Source organism: Leucopleurus acutus, assembly GCF_964270905.1.
Source record: "Leucopleurus acutus genome assembly, chromosome: 12".
In the NCBI taxonomy this organism is placed as follows: domain Eukaryota; kingdom Metazoa; phylum Chordata; class Mammalia; order Artiodactyla; family Delphinidae; genus Leucopleurus; species Leucopleurus acutus.
Genome location: NC_139154.1, coordinates 55,510,310 through 55,531,594, shown reverse-complemented (window position 1 = coordinate 55,531,594; position 21,285 = coordinate 55,510,310).

The window sequence follows — 21,285 nt, the reverse complement described above, 5'->3', positions numbered from 1 at the left end:
GACTTCTGGACTCCAGAACTGTGAGACATAAAGTTCTTTTTTTCTGAGACACCCAGTTTGTGGTACTTTGTTATAGAAGCCCTAGGAAACTAATACAGAGGTATAAGCAAAAATGGTCAGATGGGATTTCTGCTAATACTCCTTTTAAAAAGTTGTACATTTAGTTAGAAAGATGGACATAATAACCTGAGCCCCAGCTGGCATGTTGAACCATGTGGCATATTTGAGGATGAGATGCACACACTAAGGATGGTGGCAAAGAGCTCTAGAAGAAGTCTGGGACATGGAGGTATTGTGAATTGCTTTTCTGGTCCTGGAAGCCCTACCTCTGGCCTCCTTTTATATGACATTTAAATAAAATTCTGTGTGGTTTAAGTGTGCCATTTGGACTTCATGTTTATGCAGCCACACTAATCCTAACTAATATACTGGTCTTCAAACAGATGTTAAGTATAGTGTAGAGGAGTCTCATGGGTGGAGGCAGGTGGCAAATTTCAGGAAGTGCTTCATGGAAGGAGAGATCTTTAAAGTGGGGGAAGAAAAGAAAAGAATAAATGGGATTGGGAAAGCACCCCAAATTAAGTTCATTTATATTATCGTAATATTTATTGGTGACCTTACTGATACCAACTACTAGGGTAATATGGAAAATTATCTCATGTTCATGTTGATTGTCATGTGCAAATGCCTGCTTTGGAGAGTCGATTCCTACATGACAGCCAAATGTTAGAAAGGCACAGATTTTGAGGTCCAGCAAGTTTATAATGTTTTCTCTCTGGTACTTATTAACTGTGTATTGTGACTTGTTACCTAATATATCTGAGCATCAATTTTCCCATCTATAAAATTTAAATAAATACATCTGACACCCAGGCTCTTACAAGGAGTAAATGAGATAGTACATGCACCAGTGCTAAATGAGGAATAAATGAGATAGTTCATCTAAGAATAACTGAAGTACAAATGAGATATGAGGAATAAATTAAGATAATATAAGTAAAAGTGCCTTAACATCTGCCTTTTGTGTAGCAGATAGTCAATAAATGTCATTTCCCTGCCATTCTTTCATCTATCAATTTTTCTTCTGCAATCAAGTAAGTCAAAGAACTTAGACTTTTGGTGGGAGAAGGAAGTAATTCTTAAAGCAGATTGTCTTTACGTTTTGCTGTGTGTAGCACATCATGTTGTAATACACTAAAAGGCCAACCTTGTGTGTTTAAATTACAGCTTCAACAAGGATACTTGCTTTAGGGGAATAAATAGAGCTTCTGGTGCCTGCTTAGTTCAACCAGCTCAAGGGTATATTATCTTTCAGGTATTAAGTGGAAACCTTTAATACAAGAAGGAACTTCTTTACAGTATCCTGGGGAAAAGGCTGTATGCTTAACCTTAGTCAACTGAATTTTTTTTCACTTGAATCTTTTTATAGAAAAATTTTATAGAAACAGCTTGGCACCCAATGGAAAAAAATATATACTTACTCTTAGATCTAGCTTAGCCATTTAGTCAACATGATTAGGACATTTGGATATTTCCAAAATATTTCATATATATGTGTGTATATATATATATATATATATACTTTTTCCTATATACTTTCTTTCTCCTGGTATAGCTCAGAACATAGAATATATCACATCTCCCCATTCCATACAGATCCTTCCTCTTCCTTCCCCACCCTGGTCTCAGAGTTTTCTATATTTTGAGGTCAATTCCTTTCCTGGATAGGAAGTCTATAAGAATTTGTGACTTGGGTAATATATAGTAATCTTTTATTTTGGATTAATGATCCTCAAAATCCATCTGTGTATCCTCTCTAGATCATTATTCCAGGACCCAAATGAACTGCCTCACGGTTCTGACTTTGAAACCACTTGTTCATTTCTGTTACAATTTCCTCTATTCTCTACAACTTCAGTCACCTTTACTTAAAGCTGTAGCCCCACTCTAGGTTATAGAAATAGTTTGGTTCCCAATGAGAATAAAATAACTCCTCTTAGACCTATAGATTCTATATGAAGCCAGCTGTGTTATTGGTCTTACAGTGTTTGGTAACGTGGTTCTAATTATCAGGCCATATACTACAGTTAACTGGGTTTCCTTTTCATGACATTTGACCTGAGTGCATTTCTTAGTTTTAGAAGTCTAATGGATTCTGTGCAGTTCACTTGGGAGGTGACATACTGAACATACTGTGCAGTTCACTTGGGAGGTGACATTTACCCAGCACTGATTTCTGATCTGTATTTATACTTATTGTAAGATGTTAGAGCCCACCTCTTGCTCACCATGAATATACTTGACATTGACTACTTGTCTCTAGCTATGGCTGATGGTAAGGCTCATCTTCCCTGCCTGCCCAGTCCCCCAAGCAATCTCCCTCTAATTTGGTACACATTGTTGATGACTGAACTGCTGCTCTGACTTTTCTGCCTTAATTGATTTTCCTGGACTGGATCCTATGACTTTCAAGTTGGTACTCTAATGTCCTGTAGTAAGGATAGAGGATAATGAGCTTGACTAATTTGATGGTTTGTTTTCTGTGCAGCAAAGAGTAAAAGACTTAAAATGGTAAGCTGTAGCTAAACAATACCTCAAAGTGGCCTTTGGCAAAACTGTAATGTGAGTCAAGTGTTTTAAGAGTGTTTTTCCACCTCTTCATAAGGTGACCCTTTTTCTCCTTTTTTCTTCAGAAATTCTAATCTTTAGCTGCCCCAGGTTATCCCAATTGGAAGTTGATAAGCAAACTTTAGGTGTTAATGATAACATGTTAAGTCTTCTAGAATATTTGCATGATAAAAGAGCACCACAGAAAGGATCTTTGAGAGTAGATTTTAAGACTTTGTGGCCCCCTCCAACTGCATTACTTTACAGAAAATTATCTCGTGTGCTTTTGGATTCATATAACTAAATCGATTAACAAAAACTTAAGACAATAAGTGTATAGTTATTAACATTTTTATCTTAGAAAAGAATGCCATTTAAAAAATGTATCATAAATCATCAGTTTCTATATGATGGGAAATTTTAATAAAAAAGTAGAGAGGTCATCATCTCAAAATCAAGGACAGTATTTTTCAGGAAAGAACATACATTGTTAATTTTAAATGCAGAAATTTTACACAAAATTTTGTATTGTGTGTGCTTTTGTGCTAAAAGTATTTCAAATTGACATAGTTTCATAGAAACAAAAACAAAAGAAGGAAAAAAGGAAGGAAGTAAAAACGAAAACCAAATGTTCATTTTTTTCCCAGGATACTAAAGTCACAACCGTTGTTAAAAATCTAGCTTCTTCATGTAAATGTATTTATGATGACAATGTTGAACTTTATTTGAGTCCTATGCTTCCTTAAAGTAAGGTAAGGATGGTTGGAAAATTTCCTCCCACCCCCTTCTCTGTTCTGACAGACTCTAGCTTAACAACAGACCACCCTGCCCCAGCATCTTCCAAGACAAGACACACCCCGACCCCTCCTCAATAACTCCCTTGTTTTATAAAACGCCAGGTTTTCCCTCTCTGCTTTTAGACATTTCTTATTAATGAATGTTTTCCCCCTAATGCAAGAGCCTGAGTAAAATCATCTTAATTATCTGGTGCATTTTGTCTTTCACAATGAAAATATCCAACCTCATTCACCTCCCCCTCACCATTTCTGATGTAATCAATTCAGCATTCTCTTTGGATTCAGAAAAGTCCAGTTGCAATTGCTTTGTTCCTTCTCTTTGCCAAAAGAGAACAGAAGCGGGCAGGGAGTCTGTCTCCTGCTGCTCCAGGTGGTCCTTTAGACAGTGGACCCTCAGCCTGTGGTAACTGTTATTTACTCAACACGGCACAGGTATTTTCCTGACTGAGATGTCATGTGTCCCTGTGAGGTTTTTTGTTTTTTGTTTTTTTGTTTTTCGGTACGTGGGCCTCTCACTGTTGTTTCCTCTCCCGTTGCGGAGCACAGGCTCCGGACGCGCAGGCTCAGTGGCCATGGCTCACGGGCCCAGCCGCTCTGCGGCATGTGGGATCTTCCCGGACCGGGGCACGAACCCGTGTCCCCTGCATCGGCAGGTGGACTCTCAACCACTGTGCCACCAGGGAAGCCCTCTGTGAGGTTTTTTGTTTTTGTTTATGTTTTTGTTTTTCCTGGGGTTGATGGGGAAAGGCTTTTGTGAGCAGAAAATAAATGAATGTTACTTGACACTTTAAGTTAGAATTCAGTTTATTAAAGGAATAGTTTAAAACCCGGTTTTTATTAAGCCTTTAAACTCAATGTCCACATGTGATTATACTATTATTAATCTAGTAAACTTTAAGGATCACTATGGGGGATGGGTGATAATTTTCCATCAATTCAAATTGAAATGAATAAACTTAAGTAATCAGGTTCATTTTAAACTTAGTCTATTACATTCCTTTAAACCTTTAAAAATATGTTTAAATTCTTTCATTCTTTGATTTTACAAAGTACAAAGTAAATTTGCTCATCTATATACCTAATTCTAAGGTTTGCGGGGGTTAAGAGACACTTTCTCACTAATGAAGTAGCCTTACTATTCCAGGTAAGTTGGAGCTTCCCATTCCACGAGAACTTGGACAGCTTGTTGACTAGAGCGTTTTTTGCCCGGATGCTGAATGAAGCCAATTCATTTTGTACCACTGAGATAACATGTACTCTTGCTTCTAGTTGTTTTTACAACAGCCATTCTTAGTCTAAACTCTCTAGATTCAATTGGTTTCTGTTGCATTTCAGTCACATCTCACCAAATACTTTTCACCTGACGAGTTTGCAACATCCCAGAAAAGTAGCAGCTTCCTTTAACCAATCTTTCTCTGATTAATTGAATGCTAGATTGTTTTTATATTCTTTTTCTATGACCACAGCAATTTTGTGGATATTAAAAAGACCTGCACTTGGACTCTGCATATCTCCTGTGATTTGGTCTGTCTGTAAGACCACAATTTCTAAGATCCCACTAATTACATCATCAGTCTACACACACTTCTTCATGAACTAGTGTTTGTAACTCAATGGACAAAACTACCACAGCCTCAGCCAATGTGGAAACCCAAGAGTCCAAGATTCTAGAAGGTAGGGAGAAGATAGGGGAGCACAGAGTATAACCTAATTGCCAACATGATCTTTGGTCATGTACCAACGGCAGTCTCAGGTTCTTTAACAGTATAATATCTATCACAAGGTGTGTGATAAAAACTCAGTGAAATCATATGCTTGGAAAGTGTATGAAATTTTTTTTTACAAATAAAAGGCATGAGGCCTATGATTATCATATTTATATTTTTCATCATTTGGATGTAAAGTAATTCTTTTAGGAGTAAACATCTAATGCATATTTTATTTTTAAGAGAGGTATTGTGGATGAAAAAAGATTGCATAGAAAACACCGTACAACAAGAGTAGTCCTTCAAATTTTGTGAGTATATATCACAGAAGGAAATAGTCTTGGGTAATAAAAAAATCCAACTCTGCTATATAGACTATGTGACACAAAATATGTATTGCTTTTGAAGTAAATTAAATATGACTTAGGAGAATGAGCTAAAGAGACAATTTCTGGGACCGAGAGGCTAGAACCTTTTACAATAAATAAAATCCTAACAAGTACCCTTTTTTTCCCTTCAGGCCTTTCCTATTAAAGTGATAAATGCTTACAAAACAGATATTCAGCTACATAACCAAATAGATTGAATTGGACTGAGGAACAATTCACAACTGTAATTTTGATTCTTCAAACTTTTGGAAACAAAACTACTTTGAGATAAATAATGAAATTTTAAATCAGAATAGCATCTGATTGAAAAGATTTTAAATCTGTGACTTCTTTTTGAAGTTGTATCTTTTTGTATGCTCACCATTAATCTCAAGAGTGAGTTGGATTTACAGCCACAAGTCAAACTTTCAGAAGTCCTTGGCTGTATGAGCTTGGCTGCCCTCACCCAGCCAGCAGGCCTATAAAACACCTGAGTTGATTCTATTTATTCTGGAGGGGAGGAGCAAAGTTGTGCAAAAAAACACAGGAAGAGAGTTCCCTAGGCAAAATTATGATGGATTCAAAATTTCTTTATCTTCTCACTGTCCTTGTGGCATCTGTTCTTTCTCAGCCTCCCACGCATTCCCTGTGCTCTTGTGATCAGAGTATGATCATGCTTCTTGATTGTAGCATCAGTTCATTAACCCATTGCTTTATTATAGGATTTGTCAACCCCACCATCCATACAAACTTGTTGGTTATCTGTGCCACTCTCTCCTTACTGTGCTTTTTAGGTGGAAATAGGTTTTAATAAATTGATCATACGTAAAGGTAGTCTATCAGTGTCTTAGCTTGGGCTGATATAACAAAACACCATAGACTGGGCGGCTTAAACAGCAAATATTTATTTCTCATAGTTTTGGAGGCTAGACATATAAGATCGGTGTGTTGGCATGGTCTGGCTCTGGTGAGAGCTCTCTTCCTGGCTTACAGATGACTGCCTTCTTGCTATATCCTCATATGGCAGAGAGAGACAGACAGAGACAAACAAGGAAAATGTACACTGTAGTCTCTCTTCCTTCTCCCTCTCTCTTTTTAAAAAATATTTATTTATTTATTTATCTGGCTGTGTCGGGTCTTAGTTGCAGCATGCAGTCTCTTCATTGCGGTGCGCGGGCTTCTTTCTAAATGTGGCACGTGGGCTCAGTAGTTGCAGCATGCAGGCTTTCTAGTTGTGGCACAAGGACTCTAGAGCACCGGGGCTTAGTTGCCCCATGGCATGTGGGATCTTAGTTCCCCAACCAGGGATCGAACCCTCATTCCCTGCACTGGAAGGCAGACTCAACCACTGGACCCTCTCTTCCTTCTCTTATAAGGATACTAATTCCATCATCACAGGGCCTCCACTCTCATGATCTTATCTAAACCCAATTACCTTGTGAAAGTCCCACCTCTGGATATCATCACACTTGGGATTAAAGCTTTAACATATGAATTTTCATGGGACACAACCATTCAGTCCATAGAAATCAGTGTATGAGTTATCGTTTTCTAAGGCAACATATTAAAGTCTCTCCAGTAGGTTGTCATAGCAATATAGCAGGTAGGGGCAGATAAATGAGTAAATAAGGGAGATAGTTTAGCAGTGGCCAGATCTTTAGCCCTCTTCTCAATGTTTTTACCATTCACCTCTGTCTGGAGCTGGTCCAGGATATGTAGGGTTCAGTCAATAAAGGCATGACATCTTCTTTTCCATCTCATGAAAAAAGATGGATTCTCTGTTTGTCCTTGTGCCCAACTACACTAGCAGGTAGCTGTAGCAAGGACAAGGTGACTGTTTGCAATAGACTAAACCCCTGTACTTCCCCGCCAGAGGTCAGCTATTCTGCTTCTGAAGAGGTAAACAATACCACCTTATGAGTACTTTCCTTAAAGAATGTGGATGCTTTTTTACTGTCAGCATAAGTGAATGAGTAAGAGGATCTGGAGGACACAACATAAGGAGCCAGGATGTGAGTGCCAGGAACCCTCTAAGCAGCGAGCAGGTGATTAGACTGGTAAGATTGGGGAGGTAGGTTTCAGCTGTGGGAGAGGTGAGCTGAACAAGCAGCTTCAGTAGAGTTGCTGGTACCCACAGCACAGAGCAGCAGGGACCAGGAAACTGGAATAGAGCTGCCAAGCAAGGAAGGGGAAGAGGCAAGCCCAAAGCCAGTCTGAGGTCTCACAAAAGGGGTCTGGAGATTTAGTGGGGATGGAAAAGTCAGAAGATGAGCAGGTAGGGTAATAAGAACATGAACCAGGGCTGAGGAGAGGGGTTTATTTAACTGACTTCCCAGGTCATTCTTTTGGCAGGAGGCAATACCCAGTGGTAGGAGAAAGGGTACTAGGTGTCTCCAGGCTGAGAGGCGGGTATCCAGAGGACAGCTGCTGGGAGGTAAACCCTGATGTTCTATGTAGCCAAATCAGGGGTAACCTCATATCCCTTCCACCTTCCACCAGTTCTTAGATACCAGGAGCACTACCTGAAGGAATGCTGCATGATCAGAACATTCTGCCAGACCAGAAACAAATATGAGCAGTGTCCCACAGAACTGCCCATATCTGAGAATCAGAGACTCTCAGAGTCAGAAGGACCTGTGCCAGTGAGTGACCCTACTGAACTGAGATTTGTCCTGACCTCCTGAAAGCTTTCCTTCCTAAAAGACAAAACCTCGGAACCCACTAGAAGAATCCTGAGCCTTATTTCTTTGTCTTTAGTATTGCTCTTTACCCAGAATATCCTAAAAGAAGAAAAGGAGTTATTTTGACTGCTTTCCAGTAGATTTATTACCCAATGTAAGGCAGGAAACCTTTTGCTTGCATTCAGCCCACAGACATGTTTCCTTATGTATCTGTTTCCTAGGATTGCCTTAACTAAGTACCACGAAGTGGGTGGCTCAAAAGAACAGAAATTTGTTGGCTCACACTTCTGGCAGCTAGAAGTCCAAAATCAAGATGATGGAAATGCCATGCTCCCTTTGAAACTTAGAAGGGTGGTATTTTCCTTGCCTTTTCCTACCTTCTGGTCATTGCTGGCAATCATTGGTATTTCTTGGCTTGTAGACAGATCCCTCCAATCCTCTGTCTTCACATGATGTTCTCCCTGTCTTCACATGGCCGTCTTCTATAAGGACACCAGTCGTATTGAATTAGGGGCCCACTTTACTCCAGTATGACCTCATTTTAACTAATTACATCTGCAAAGAACCTATTTCCAAGAAAGGTCACATTCTTAGGTACAAGAGGTTGAAACTTCAACATACCTTTCTGGGGGGACACAATTTAACACATGACACTTTATGTGAGAATTTTCTGGCCATTTGTGGAAGCACTCTGGTTTCAGCCCTAGTAGCCCCAACACTAGAATTGGATTACATGAATTGAGGGTAAAAGAACTGATTTTACTTTCACAGGACTTTTATCCAATGTGAACTGAGGTCATTCTACAATAGTAGGATACATGACCACCTCTTACTGTTCACCCTGAATCCATAGTGAAGGAACATCTCACCAACCCCCTTCTATTAGAGACACTAATAATGCTTGCTTCTCAGTCTAGGAGAGTTATATGATACTACAAAAGGGAATATGTTTTTAGGGTAATTTTCAGATTTTTCCAATTCTGCTCTGAGAAGTTTTAGTTCTAGTTTCAGTTTAAAAGTATCTAGCGCTGGTCTCGAGGGTTAGGGTCAAATGGGAGCTGGGTCATGGTGGTGTGCTGTTAAGGGCTGAATGTGTCCCCCTCAGAATTCATATGTTGAAGTCCTTACTCCGAATGTAATGGTTTTGGGGATGGAGTCTTTGGGAGCTAATTAGGTTTAGAAGAGGTCTTATAAGGTGAAACTTTGTAAGAAGAGACACCAGAGAGCTTGCTTGCTCCCTCTCCACCATGTGAGAATACAGTGAGAAGGCATCTGCAAGTTAGGAAAAGAGCTCTCACCAGAAACCAGCTATACTGGCACCCTGATCTTGGACCTCCAGCCTCCAGAACTGTGAGAAAATAAATTTCTGTGGTTTATGCTACCCAGTCTATGGTATTATGTCATGGCAGCCCAAGAAGACCAAGATATGCTCTGTATTCTCATGCTACCTCATCATTATGGAAACTATTAAATTACAAGTGCCTTGTGGGCAGTAGCTGGCTCTTTTATGCATAATAGACAGTAGTGCTTTACCTAAGCCCCACATTTGTGTTACACTGAAAATGCCCCTATTTTATAGATGAAGAAATAGAATTAGGAAGATTTGATGAACCTAAGCTGAGCTCAAATTTCTCTTACAACCTGCCTGTCTACCCCACTGCCCTGCCCTATACCTGGTATCGTCTCAGTGTCTTGGACATAACTTCATTAAATTGAATCCGCTATGTAGAAACATGTTGTGGACAGTATGGGAAAAAAGGAGACAGTGTGGGTTGAGTCCAGTGAAAATAGTGTGGTTAGGTTTTTTTGCTTTCCCTCTGGAGTATACCTGTAATTGTTGTTATTACAGCTTTACAGATATCCTTGTCTCCTGAAATCCATACAGACAAGCAGAAGGTTGGAATGGGCAGGAGAGATACACCTACTGACAAAGGCAGGGGGTGGCCAGACAGGAGGAAATGAGCAGCCCTCGGTGATGGTGATGCAGAGGCAGGTGGGGTATCTAGAGAGAACTGCAATTTCACAGCTTCAATACGCCCAGCAGGTCTTTTGCTCCTGCTGCGGTTCTGTACTTTCATCCTCCTGATTGGTAAAGACCACACAGTTTCATACTGGCTTATGAGCATGACTGAATGTTTCCCAGTGTGGACAAGCAAATGGAGGAAATTTAATCAAGTGCCTGTGAGGGCCTTGAAGTACAAATGGGCCTAACAGATTTAATATTAAAAAAAAAATTACCATCCGGGTTGCCAATTGCATTATTAATTTTTCTTCATTATAAATAATATCCCAAGCCTAAGTATTTAGGGAGAGATTAGTCAGAGTCATAACACTCTCCTTGACAGATATACACACAGGGTCTTCCTTGGCTACTTTTCTTGAAGCTCACAGAAGAAAGGATAGTCTAAATAGGATCAATGAAATCTGGGAAGGAAAGTTTAAAGTTAGCTATTGCACATTCTTTGGAAATTGGGGGAATGGTCTACATTCTGGGGAAGTGGGTAAATTGGTAGTGATTCTATTCTTGAGTGTCAGTGTTTATAAATCGTGGTGTTAGGTATCCTTTGGCAATGTGGAGGGAATGAGGACTGTTCCAGCTACCTAAGAATTTATAGTCTCCAGGTGGCTGGTATAATTTAGAATGAGTGGAGCTGGGAAGACTTAAGAGGGGAATATTGGGAACAACTGAGAAGAGTATTTCATTAAACATAATGCGGTTATGGACCACTCAGGTAAGCTGATAATAATGTAAATTTCTGGGACCTGCCACAGACTCTAATTCAGATATTTTTTATAATCATCTCTGGTGGTTTTGATGCAGATGGACACAGTCAAGAATTGTAGGTTCAGAAAAAGAAGAATTCTGTGGTTTGGCTGTAACAAGCCATTCTCAGTAAAAAAAAAAAAAAATGTGGCATAAGATGAAAGCAAGCTTGGGGCACCAAAACTTGCTAGGCTAGAGAGGTAGAAGACAAATGCAATGGGATAGGTAAAAAAAATCTTAAACACAGACACAACACTGTAGAATTTGGAATACCTTTTTAAATTTCAAAATTCTTTAACACTTCCTAATTTTTTCAGCAGTTTCCTTAACTTCAGCCCATAAGTTAGAAGTTTTTAAATATCCAAATATTATTTGTTTTTACAATTTTTCAATTTTATTATCAAAAATACAAGTCATCAATTTTGCAAAGCTTAACCTTACAGAATTGAAGCTATACCTTCTCAAGCACTGTCAGCTGCTCGATTGTTCTGTAGGTAATTACTTTGCATTTTAAAAAATGTCATTTTATTGAAGAATGACTGACATACAAAATGCTGCACATGTTTAATGTATAAAACTTGATGAGTTTGGAGATAAGTATACTACCATGAAACCATCACCAAAATATATGCCATAAATATATCCAGCCTCTCCAAAAGTTTCCTCCTGCCCTCTTTATTATTAATTTGTCATAAGAACACAACATAAAATCTAGCCTCTTAGCAAAATTTAAGGATGTATGATGCTTAATTTTTTGTGTCAACTTGACTTGCCAATGCCCAGATAGCTGGTAAAACATTTCTGGGTGTGTCTGTGAGGATGTTTCTGGAAGAGATTAGCATTTGAACCTGTAGAATAAATAAAGAAGATTGCCAGTGCAGGTGGACATCATCTAATCCATTTAGGGCCTGAGTAGAACCAAAAAAGATGGAAGAATGGTGAATTTGCTCTCTTTGCTTGAGTTGGGACATCTGTCTTCTCCTGCCCTTGGATATCAGTACTCCTGTTTCTCAGGCCTTCATATTCAGACTGGGACTTGCTCTGTCAGCTCCCCTGGTTTTCAGGCCTTTGGACTCAGACTGAATTCACCCTCAGCTTCCCTGTTTCTCCAGCTTGCTGATGTTAGATCATTGGACTTCTCTGCCTCCATGATCACATCTTGATCCTTCTCTCTCTCTCTCTCTGGAGAACCTAATAGGATACAATACAGTAATGTTACCTGTAGGCACCATGATGTACAATGGATCTCTAGGACTTATTCACCTTACATAATTAAAATTCCATAAATTGCCATTTTAATATGATCACTACTACTACCATTATTGTTCTGCTAGCTATTTTAATGCCTTTGAAATCAGAGACTCTTGCTTGTCTTCTTAACCCCTCATGGAACAATGGTCATCAAATACTTACTGATTATCTTTTGGAAATAGGGCACATATGCATGAGGTTGACACACTTCTACAGATTTAACCAAAGTTACCACTTTGCTTTATTATTTTTTATCATCTATGTCATTTAACTTTCCTTGTATATTTTTCATCTCCTAATTTATTTGTGTACATTCTGGATGGTTTCCCCAGGTATTTCTAAATTTATAAACTTTCTTCTCACCTGTATCTAGTCTCCACTTATGCATCTATTGAATGTTTTAAAATTTTTGAAGATTATATTTGAATATCTGTATTATTCTTTTTCAGATTGGTTTGTTCTTTTTCGCATGATGTTATATTCTTGTTTTATGCATTCTCTCCTTTCCCTTTTTCTTTTTTTGATTATTTAAAGTATATTTTAAGGTCCTTTAAACTTGCTCTATTTCCTTCAGTTGGTCAGATATGGATTCTCTGATTTTGTTGCACTTTCTTCCTATTGTATATGGTGGTGTGTTTTCTTACATTTTTGGACATTTTGTTAATGAGTTCATCCTTACTGGGTTTGTCTTCCATGGGCATCCCACATATGCCTTGAGCTGTGTAGACACCGTAATTGGATGGTTTGGGATATCCTATGAGATTTGCTGATCATAGATCAATTCTTAAGTTAGTCTTTGGTTCAGGATATCTTCATCATTTTGGTAGTCTAACTTTGGTCACCTTGCCCATATTGGGCACAGGGTAAGGACTCCAGTTTTATTTAGAGCCCAGATTGACTGGCTCATCTTCAACATAATCCTGGGCCTCTGGATGCAGTTTTTTGTTTTGTTTCGTTTTTTTTCTGGTTCCAGCTCACAGACTATGAAATCCTTTCTTCATTCTTAGCTTTAGGTAGCAATCCCAGTTTCAGGTACAGGGCCTTATGGCCATAACTCCTGACTCTGCCCAAACATTAGAACTCTAGCCCCTAGTATCTGATCCTGGTATCCCTGTGGGTGGTGAAGAATTTCCCTCTTGCTTAGCACTTTTCATATTTCCCTCATTTATGACTTTTCCTAAGGAAAATTTTCCCTTTTTCCTTTTGAGGTCAGCTACTGTTTTTGGATTTCTAAAGCTTATTTCATCCAAAAGTACTACATAGTTCTAGCAAGATGAAGAGATGTCTATATCTGCCTAGATCACCATCTTTTCTGGAGGACTTAGAGAATTTTATCATTATTCCCATTTTATTGATGAAGATAGAGGAGGTTGGGGTCAGCTGAGTCCATGTTAGAGGCACAAAATTGATATTATTGAAGCACATTTTATATTTGCCTGTTAATAAGTAGGTGAATTTAGGTGAACCCAAGGAAGTCACATAGGAAGTTAGAGGTGAGGAGGGTGGTGGGGAATGATAAATGTAGGTTATAAGAGTCATCAAGGCATGAGGTGAGGTACAGATTCAAATGTATTCAAGAGGCAGGCCAGAAACAATGGCAGTCACCATATTATAATACAAAAGGAGTGGTGAGGAGATTCTAACTGGGGCAGGCATACTCTGCTAAACATCTTCAAATTCTAAAACTTTCAAATAACATTCTGGCAAAAACCACAACTGCTGACTAAATTCAAGTTGGCCGCTATTTTGCCACCTGTGGATTAAGTCATTCAGACTTTGTCTTTTCAGCGGGGGGGTAGGTGGTACAAGATCCCTCCTTTGCAGTCCACTTCATTATTCTTAGCATAGTTGATTTTCATAACGCATATCAAAGTTTATTTTGCATTCCATGAGCACATAAAAAATAAGAGTTGGGAGAGGTAGCCAAACATATGCTAAACAATATATGATACCTTATTAAAGTGACCCTTTTACAATATGGGTAATGTGCTCATAAAATTTTGAAAACAAGTCTCTTTTATGATTTGCAGACCATAGGGAATAAACAAACATTGTTTCATACATACCTAAGTTTCCAAAAGGCAGATTTCTTTTGTCTGGTAGAACTTCAAGGTCTCAAAGTGGGAAAAAAGGGAAAGATGTATGCTGATGCCATGGATCTCTTTGAAAAGGAAAAGCTGGTCTAGGGCAAGATAACCAGAGTAATACAGGGACAAACCTGATGAGATATGATCAAAGTAGGGTACCAGAGGATGGGGCTGTTAATTATCCTCCTCCTCTTCTTCTCCCCGCTCCCTCCTCCTCCCCCTCCTTTTCCCCCTCCTTTTCCCCTTCCTTTCCCCTCTTCCTCCCCTCCCCCTTCCCCTTCTTCTTTTTCTTCTTCTTTCTTCTTCCTTCTTCTTCTTCCTCTTCTTTTTGCCAGCGTGACCATTTGGATCTTTTTCAGCCTTTGTAGGGTCAGACTTTTTCAGCTTCTTGTTCCAGGGTGGGGGTTCTCAAAGTGTGGTCCCTAGACCAGCAGCACAACATCACCTGGGAACTTGTTAGAGCGGCAAATAGTCTCCCTCTCAGATTCTGAATCAGAAGCTCCGTGGGTGGGCCCCAAAAATGGATTTTAAGAAGCTCTCCAGGTGATTCTGATGCACTGCTGAACAACCATCCTAGGGAAATAAATTTTATATGGTAGATATTTCTGCATCCTTAACTGACGTGCAGTAGATGGAGCCATCAAGATCAGGCAGGACTTAAAAAATAGCAAGACTGGACTAATAATAATAATAGCTGGTTCTTATTGAGTACTAACTACTTCTCTAAGTATTCTACATGCATTGACCTACTTACCCTACAGGAACACTGTTACTATTCCAATATTATACAGGAGAAAAATCTCAGAAGCTCAGAGAAGTAACTAGTCCTACGTCACATGGTGCTGGCTGCATACCAAAATCCATTCTTGAAAACTCAACTTGGACTGTTCCCTAAGTGAGAAATAAACTTCCCATGTTTGAATCACAATATATTTGGGGGTCTGTTTTTTGCTGCAGTCTGGGTTACCCTAACAAATAAATACAAGTAAATGGCAGGGCTTACAGTTTAGCCTTAGTAGTTTAGGCTATTTCAGGTAGCCTAAGAGTTCAGATTCTATACTCTTAACTTTAACATTGTATTACCTGTCTGGAACTGCTGCAGATGCCAGAAATTTACTCAAAGGATCTTATCCTGCTTTTTTCTTATATTGTCTATTGATCTCTGCCCTAAATTGAGCCCTTCAGTTTGGTGATTTTATGCAACTTTTAGAGCATCATGTCTAATACAAGAATGTAAATATTTATTTTCCATTAACTTAGGGTGTTCATTCACCAATGTCTTTCCCTCTTAAAAAAATATATTCTTGCATTATTTTTTGAAAATCTTATATTACATTGTGATATTATTGCTTTGCTAAATTCTTGCCTGTCATATTTAGTCAATTATAAAGTCATATTCCTTCCTCAACCCCACCTTTAGAGAATTATCATTAATTAGGCTATCTTAGAATCCTGATGCTCCTTTTTACTCTTATGTCATTTTTTGTGACCTCTTCTATAAGTTGCTTCTATCTTCATTTATATGAAAATAAATACCTCTCATATTATTCATATATGTTCCCATTGTTAATTTCCACTATATTTAATAGGCTTCTACAAATTTGGTAAAAAATTGTATATATATAAAGAAAGGATAGAGCCATAAAATTGCTTATTAATTCCTCTAAGATAATTTTGGCCAGTAGCACTGAAATATATATCTGTGTGCAGAGTTTGGTATCAAACAGGTAAACATACCACAGAAGAAATATGGAATAATGGAAATACTCTGGACATGGACAGAACTAGCCTTGGCATTGCCATTTAAGAACTGTGTGAGACTAGGCATGGCACTTGGAACAGCTCCTTATTGTGAAATGACAGACTTAGATGATGCCTAAAGTTCTTTCTAGCAATAAAATTCTAAATTCCTCATTCTACACCTGAAGGTTAATTTCAATGACATTTCCCACTGGGTCTAATTTCCCAAAGAGGCCCTTGATGCTTAAGCTTATAGAATATAAGGTCAGTGTATCAGGGTGAAGCCAGTCAAATGGAACCTATTCTAAATTGTTCAGTAGAAGAAACTTAATATGAGGAACACATTTTAAAGGTTTGGGAAGAGCTGAAGAGGCAATAATAGTATGATACTTCCAGCTCCAGTGAAGGAGGGACAAAGGGAAGAGGTGGTTTTCCCAGAACCCAAGGACAGGGCTACCAGGAAAGCGTTGGGATCCTGATAGTAGAGGCTTTATTAAGTAAGTGCTAAAATCAGTGTGGGAGGAGTCCCTTGAGTGAGATGGAAACATGTTGAGAAGCGCTTCTTGAATGTGCTTGATCCACAAAGAGATATAGTCAATGCCAGAGACCATGCCAGAGTCAATGCTGGAGCCATGAGAGAAAGTCTGTAGCTTCCCTCCCCTTTGTCCTATCTAATTCCCTTCCAGAGCCTCCCACTGGTCAAATTTAACTAGAAGTCAGTGGATAAAGAATCCTAGCAAATGTAGCTTGCAGGGGTCAGTTTCCTGTAACAAAGAACATGAAAAGGAAAAGTTTTAACTGATTGATGCAGTGAATACAGGGCATCTTTCACAGAATCCTTCACTTCCATTTTCAGTGAATCTTCTTATCCTAAATTCCAGGCTGGTTGGCCACGTATTTGATTCTCAGCCCCAACTCAGATTAATCAGCTGTGGAGACTATAAACCGAAGACACTTGCTCCAGAATATTCCTCCACAACTCCTGTCAACATAGTCACCTCCACACCAAATCCTGATAGGATGCAAATCCTCCATGAAGGGAGCCAGAATAAAGAGATTTATCCTGGAGCTGGTCATCAGGAGCAGGCTCTCTCTGTAGAAGAGGAGTATGTGCACCTTCTGTGGCAGTAGGAGTAGCATGTCACTTCCTCTGCATGGATAGAAGCATGTTTTTCAAAAAGCAGCTAGATTTGTTTATGGCGGTGCCTCCTAGCTAAGGGCACAAGGGAGGGCCTCCCACCCTAGGCTGCAACAGTAACTAAAAAGCCATAGTGCATCAGCTGAATCAGATCAAGGGGATTCTTTCCTTTTTACAGCTTCCCACTAACTGCTAATTGGGTCCCATGGTATTAGACACTCTTGACATCGTTTCCCAGCTCATTCTTCCCCTTTTGACTTGAACTTGGTAGCATGATTCTCAATGGACTTAAGTTAAAGTCTGAATCTCTAGCATAGAGCTTCTCAACTTTGATACATATAGTATCTCCTAAGATCTGATTCCTGACATACAGATTCAGATTCAGTAGGTCTGAGCTGGGCTCAAGGTTTTCTAGTTCTAGAAAGCTCCCAGGTGTTGTTGATGGTGTTAGCTCACATGCCTCACTAAGAATTTTTGTTTTTGTTTTGTTGTTGATCTAGGAGGTATTCCTCAGAATTGTGCTCATGTACCACATTCTAAAAACCCCCCCAAAAAACATACAACTAAAAGCAAAAACAAAGGCTTGTGTGTCTGAGTGGATGTAGAATCTAAACCACTCTGTTCGATCATCTTACTCTGTTTGAGGACCTCAAGGTGGCATGGAGGTCACTAACTCTGATGAGACTGGGTAATGCTGGTCTCCTGGGAGTAATAAATGAAGATGCTTCACTTCAGTGTATGGTGGCTCCGTTTTAATAACTGGCTAGGGAATATCCTTCAGGCAGAGCAGACAGGATAGAAATAAAGTGAGATGGGAATAACTCTGGTTGGGTCACAGCCAAGTCATGAACCATGTTGATTCCCCCAATTTACTATCACTTGCTTAGTGCCTGTCAGGGCAGCCAGCTGGTTTTCCTCCAAGACACTGTCAGCATACTCAACTCTGTTTTCTCTGCTTCCAGAGATACTGCAATGATTGTCCCCACAAGGAAGAATCTGAAAGTTGAATGTCTTAAAAACTGGAGATTCCTTTTTAACAGCTGTAAGGAAATTTGACAGCTCGAGATCTCTGAAAATAAGATTATTTTATTTCACAGGGTATTGTAATGGCTGATTTGGGTTTTGATCCGTTCTGCCTCTACATTGAGGGTCTAGTGTTTATTTGTTGCCTTCTTGTCTATTTTCCTGGACTTTCTAGATCTGTTACAGGAAACAGAAATTATTCCATAGGAGCAAAGAAATAGTAGGCTGTTCCTATTTTATACACAGACTGAAGTGAGTCATCAGTAAAATTGGTGGTATCGGTGAAAGAGAAAAAATTGGTCAAATTCCTAGGGAAAAACAAATAAATAAGCAAGCAAGCAAATCAAAAGCAATGATGAATTGGGAATTGCCCCAAGATTAAAAAGAGATTCTCAGGATATTGGTTTCCTTTCCTCATAATTCTTAGTGATTTTGAGGTCCTTTGTTGACAATTAAAGGTATTATATACACAACTGATGACTCCATGCCTGAACAGATTGTGTGTGTGTGTGTGTGTGTGTGTGTGTGTGTGTGTGTGTGTGTGTCTTTGTCTGATTTGGATGTTATTATTTGGAAAGAGAAAGAGTACTTTGGGAAATCAGCTTCACTTTCTTCATATGTGAAATCAGACAACATATCTCAATCTCAGAACAGTTTTATTAATTGAATGTAAAAAATATATAAAACGCTCAGCATTTTCACTTGCACATAAAATATCCTCAAGAACTTTCAACAGTCCATATGAGTATTTCATAGGTTTCTATCTCTGACTACACCTCACTTAATCCTGAGAACATTCTTTATGAAGGAGATCTTGTCTCCTTTAGAAAACACCTGCCTGAACTGAAGCTTAAAGGGGTTAGGGGATTTGCCTAAGGTCACATAACTGGGAATTTACACAATTAAGTTTAAACCCCAATTCTCTGATTTCAAATCTCTGCCTTATATCTACACATTGTTAAGAAGTGAATGTCTGGGGCATCAGGGGAATATGAGCATATACCACTTTAAGGATCTTGGAGCAAGACGTTATATAGGGAGTGGATGAACTTCTCTCTGTTATAATGACTAGAGTTGGTCTGATTATGTCCAAACCTCTTAAAAATAAACTCTCTTGGGTCATCTCTGGACCAGCAACGATCAGTCTCATTAGTATTTTCTCATCTGTGTGTAGACTTGTTGATTTCCCTTAACTCTTCCCAGTTTAGTTTCCAGTCACTTACCCTGCTTTTAATTCAGCTTGCTGATCAATTATTATAGTTTTGTCATCCCTTCCAAACATTTCCCTACTCTTCACCCTCACTGAAACTTGACTCCTTTATATAAGAGCTAGAGTGGATTGTTTCCTCTACTACTTTACTTTTTCTGCTTTCAGCACCATGCAAGATTGATTACCTTTAGAGTTGAGTTAACTCCATTTTATTTATCTTTTGAGATGTGTCTTTAATTGCTAAAGGAACTTCCTGCTATTTCTTTTCAAATTATACTGAAATTGCTGACTGAATTTCACTACAACTACCTGGGGGCAAATTTGGTGGAAAATATTTTATGTTGCTTCCTGAGCCCCATAATGAAACAAGCAATGTTTGATTCAAACTACCAAAGCTGGCTTCAGTCCTAAATGAAGTTTCTAAATTTTTTTCTAACCAAACATTTAATTGTTCGAATTTTTAAAACTGCCAGCGTAAACAGCTAGGTTCTTCTAACTGTGCTTGTGAAATATTTAATCTCATTTAGAAGCAAATCACTCACACCCTCTGCCAGGGGAACTATTGTTGATAAAATCAGGACTCTTGTATCTGCCTAGATACTGTCTCCTCTTGAGTGGGATTCTTAATAAGATGGCTTAAGTGCTGCCTCTGCCTGGTTGGAAATGGTACTGCTTGTTGCTTTCTGATTGGCAGAGGAAATCCCTCCATCTGCATTTACTCTTCCATTTGAGCCTGAAAGACCAAATACTGCCTTCAGGTTCTGCCACATGCCTGTGGGTTGGATTTGGAATCTAGATGTCCTCTTTATCTAAAGTTTTGTGAAAACCTTACAAAGGGGGACACTTGAGGGGAGGTAGTATGAGAGATACCTTGTGCACATTTACAGGAGCAAATGTCTTGAGAGCATATCTCCTCCTCACCTCCTCCTTCTTCTGTTTTCGCCTCTCAGTTGGGTCTTTGTGGAGGTGAATTCCCTGCTCACTGACATAGTGCATCTACTGTAGAGGGTTAGATTGCTTTCTGGGTCATAGGTAATATTTGTGGTTGCTGAATGTTAGGGATGTGTTACAACTGGTGGCAAAATGAGAGCTCAGATCTATCTGCAGATGTTACCAATTAGGGCCAGTGCCATTTTCCACAGCTGTGGGCCCTGAAACTCTCTCACCTGCAGGTTCAGAACTCTAATCCTTAAACCAATGAGAGCCTGGGCTGATGGAATTTTGTAGTTCCTTTCTTTTTGGATAAGTGAGCGCCATAAAAGATTTCTTCTCCCCACGGACAGCCCAGTCTCCTGGCTTGACTTTTTCTTGGGACTCTGGTGACTAGCTCCCAATCCAGCCACCTTCTGGGTCTGGCCGTGACTCTCACTTAGGGGTCCTAAATTCCTGGCCTGGCTCTTGGACCCCAAGGGTGGCTTCTGCTTTGGTTACCTCTTTTAGAACCACCCACGTGTATTCACAGCTGTGGCATGGGTTTCTCCTTGTACTAAAAACTTCTGCCAGCTGAAGCTATGCCCTGCCCTGCACCCACAGGGCAGATCTCTTGGGCCTGAAGACTGGCTCATATTGAAATCAAGAGCACCACACCTCTTGGACTTGGTAATCTATACTCTTGGCTCCTCTCTGTAGTGAACCAGCCATTTATTTCTGCCTGCTTATCCCCATCCATTTTCAAAACTGTCCTTGGCTCATAGTTTCTTGCTGATGGGATCTTCCAGCATGTTTCTCATGCATGTAAAATCACCTGCTACAATGTACAATTTAGCATGGATTAATAGCATCACAAGCAATAAATAATAAAGTAAAAGAAAAGTAGAATTTTACAGTTTTCTTATATCTTAATTTAATTCTAGTTTATTTTCTTTCTGACCCCTCCCCAAGATTGTGTAAGATCTCTTTGTTTAAAAACAAAT